This window comes from Arachis stenosperma, chromosome 1 (genome assembly GCF_014773155.1).
Source record: "Arachis stenosperma cultivar V10309 chromosome 1, arast.V10309.gnm1.PFL2, whole genome shotgun sequence".
NCBI lineage: Eukaryota > Viridiplantae > Streptophyta > Magnoliopsida > Fabales > Fabaceae > Arachis > Arachis stenosperma.
The window spans coordinates 97211304-97215425 of NC_080377.1; positions in this window are offsets into that span (position 1 = coordinate 97211304).

Here is a 4122-nt window from a genome sequence, read left to right on the forward strand (position 1 = left end):
CTCTGCACCAGACTGGACATTACCATTTGAACTAATGTGTGATGCCAGTGACCATGCCATTGGTGCAGTATTGGGACAAAGGCATGGTAAGCTTCTGCACGTCATTTATTATGGCAGCCGTATTCTAAATGATGCACAGAAGAACTACACAACCACAGAAAAGGAGTTACTTGCAGTGGTTTATGCCATTGACAAGTTCAGATCTTATTTAGTAGGATCAAAAGTGATTGTGTACACTGACCATGCTGCTCTTAAATATCTACTCACAAAGCAAGATTCAAAACCCAGGCTCATAAGATGGGTGTTGCTTCTGCAAGAGTTTGATATAGAAATAAGAGACAGAAAAGGGACAGAGAATCAAGTAGCTGATCACTTGTCCCGGATAGAACCAGTAGCAGGAGCATCCCTCCCTCCTATTGAGATCTCTGAAACCTTTTCGGATGAGCAATTATTTGCTATTCAGGAAGGTCCGTGGCTTGCAGACAGTGCAGACTATAAGACTCAAGGTTCTCCTTCTGTAACCATGGAAAGGAAGCATGAAGAGCTTCTCTCAAAACAGAGTCAAACAGAGCCCCCACAGTCAAACTCTAAGTTTGGTGTTGGGAGGCCACAACCAACTTCTAAGTTTGGTGTTGAAACCCCACATTCAAACTCTAAGTTTGGTGTTGGGAGGTTCCAACATGGCTCTGAGTATCTGTGAGGCTCCATGAGAGCCCACTGTCAAGCTACTGACATTAAAGAAGCGCTTGTTGGGAGGCAACCCAATGTTATATTTATTATTTTCCCTTGTTATTTTATGTTTTCTATAGGGTGATGATCATGAAAAGTCACAAAATCAATTGAAAAAGCAGAAACAGAATGAAAAATAGAAAGAAAAATAGCATACCCTGGAGGAAAACTTGCTGGCGTTTAAACGCCAGTAAGGGCAGCAAATGGCCGTTTAACGCCCAGTCTGGCACCATTCTGGGCGTTTAACGCCAGAAAGGGGCACCAGACTGGCGTTAAATGCCAGGAATGGGCACCAAGCTGGCGTTAAATGCCAGAAATGGGCACCAGCCCGGCGTTTAACGCCAGGATTGGCAGAAGGAGCATTTTTGCTCGCCACTTGGTGCAGGGATGAATTATCCTTGACACCTCAGGATCTGTGGACCCCACAGGATCCCCACCTACCCCACCACTCTCTCTCTTCGTTCTTCTTTTGCTCGAGGACGAGCAAACCTTCTAAGTTTGGTGTGGTAAAAGCGTTGCTTTTTGTTTCTCCATAACCATTTATGGCACCTAAGGCCGGAGAAACCTCTAGAAAGAGGAAAGGGAAGGCAAAAGCTTCCACCTCCGAGCCATGGGAGATGGAGAGATTCATCTCAAGGGATGCACTTTCCTCCACAGAACTATTGGGAGCAAATTAACACCTCCCTAGGAGAATTGAGTTCCAACATGGGACAACTAAGGGTGGAGCACCAAGAATATTCCATCCTCCTCCATGAAATTAAAGAAGATCATAGAATCATGAAAGAGGAGCAACAAAGGCAAGGAAGAGATATTGAGGAGCTCAAGCACTCCATAAGATCTTCAAGAGGAAGAACAAGCCGCCATCACTAAGGTGGACCCGTTCTTTAATCTCCTTGTTCTTTATTTTCTATTTTTCAAAATTTTATGCTTATGTTTATCTATGTTTGTGTCTTATTACATGATCATTAGTATCTTAGTGTCTATGCCTTAAAGCTATGAATATCCTATGAATCCATCACCTTTCTTAAATGAAAAATGTTTTATTACAAAAGAACAAGAAGTACATGATTTCGAATTTATCTCTGAAACTAGTTGAATTAGTTTGATGTGGTGACAATACTTTTTGTTTTCTGAATGAATGCTTGAACAGTGCATATGTCTTTTGAATTTGTTGTTTAAAGAATGTTAAATTTGTTGGCTCTTGAAAGAATGGTGGAAAAGGAGAAATGTTATTGAGGATCTAAAAAATCATCAAATTGATTCTTGAAGCAAGAAAAAGCAAAAAAAAAAAAGAAAAAAAAAAGAAGAGAAGAAGAAAAAGCAAGCAGAAAAAGCCAGTGGCCCTTTAAACCAAAAGGCAAGGGTAGAAATAAAAAGTGATCCAAGGCAAAAAGAGTGTGCTTAAGAACCCTGGACACCTCTAATTGGGGACTCTAGCAAAGATGAGTCACAATCTAAAAAGGTTCACCCAGTTATGTGTCTGTGGCATGTATGTATCCGGTGGTAATACTGGAAGACAGAGTGCTTTGGGCCACAGCCAAGACTCATGAAGTAGCTATGTTCAAGAATCATCATACTTCACTAGGAGAATCAATAACACTATCTGAGTTCTGAGTTCCTATAGATGCCAATCATTCTAAACTTCAGAGGATAAAGTGAGATGCCAAAACTGTTCAGAAGCAAAAAGCTACTAGTCCCGCTCATCTAATTGGAGCTAAGTTTCTTTGATATTTTGGAGTCTATAGTATGTTCTCTTCTTTTTATTCTATTTTGATTTTCAGTTGCTTGGAGACAAGCAACAATTTAAGTTTGGTGTTGTGATGAGCGGATAATTTATACGCTTTTTGGCATTGTTTTTAGTGTGTTTTGAGTATATTTTAGTTAGTTTTTATTACATTTTTATTAGTTTTTAGTTAAAATTCACTTTTCTGCGCTTTACTATGAGTTTGTGTATTTTTCTGTGATTTCAGGTATTTTCTGGCTGAAATTGAGGGACCTGAGCAAAAATCTTATTTAGAGGCTGAAAAGGACTGCAGATGCTGTTGGATTCTGACCTCCCTGCACTCGAAGTGGATTTTCTGGAGCTACAGAAGCCCAATTGGCGCGCTCTCAACGGCGTTGGAAAGTAGACATCCTGGGCTTTCCAGCAATGTATAATAGTCCATACTTTGCCCGAGATTTGATGGCCCAAACCGGCGTTGCAAATAAGCTTCAGAATTCCCGGCGTTTAACGCCGGAACTGGCACAAAAATTGGAGTTAAACACCCAAACTGGCATAAAAGCTGGCGTTTAACTCCAGAAAAAGTCTCTACACATGAAAGCTTCAATGCTCAGCCCAAGCACACACCAAGTGGACCCCGGAAGTGGATTTTTACGTCATTTACTCATTTTTGTATACCCTAGGTTACTAGTTCACTATTAATAGGACCTTTTGATATTGTATCTCTACCTCATGACACATTACACGTTTCTCATTGTATCTTCTATAGCATGAGTCTCTACACCCCATGGTTGGGGGTGAGGAGCTCTGCTGTGTCTTGATGGATTAATGCAATCACTACTGTTTTTCATTCAATCATGCTTGCTTCCGTTCTAAGATATCACTTGTTCTTAAACCTGATGAATGCGATGATCCGTGACACTCATCATCATTCTCAACTATGAACGTGTGCCTGACAACCACCTCCGTTCTACCTTAGATTGTGTAGATATCTCTTGGATTCCTTAATCAGAATCTTCGTGGTATAAGCTAGAATTGATGGCGGCATTCAAGAGAATCCGGAAGGTCTAAACCTTGTCTGTGGTATTCTGAGTAGGATTCAAGGATTGAATGACTGTGATGAGCTTCAAACTCCTGAGGGCTGGGCGTTAGTGACAGACGCAAAAGAATCAATGGATTCTATTCCAACCCGATTGAGAACCGACAGATGATTAGCCGTGCTGTGATAGAGCGCGTTGAACATTTTCACTGAGAGGATGGGAGGTAGCCATTGACAACGGTGAAACCCTACATACAGCTTGCCATGGAAGGAGCCTTGCGTGTTTGAAGAAGAAGACAGTAGGAAAGCAGAGGTTTAGAAGACAGAGCATCTCCAAAACCTCAACCTATTTCCCATTACTGCAAAACAAGTACTTATTTCATGTTCTTTTGCTTTTTACAATCAACCCTGATAATTGTTGATATCCTGACTAAGAGTTACAAGATAACCATAGCTTGCTTCAAGCCGACAATCTCCGTGGGATCGACCCTTACTCACGTAAGGTATTACTTGGACGACCCAGTGCACTTGCTGGTTAGTTGTGCGGGATTGCAAAAGTGTGATTGCAATTTCGTGCACCAAGTGGCTGTTAGTATGAGTGGTGCAATTTATCAAATAGTTAGTGGGTTAGTGA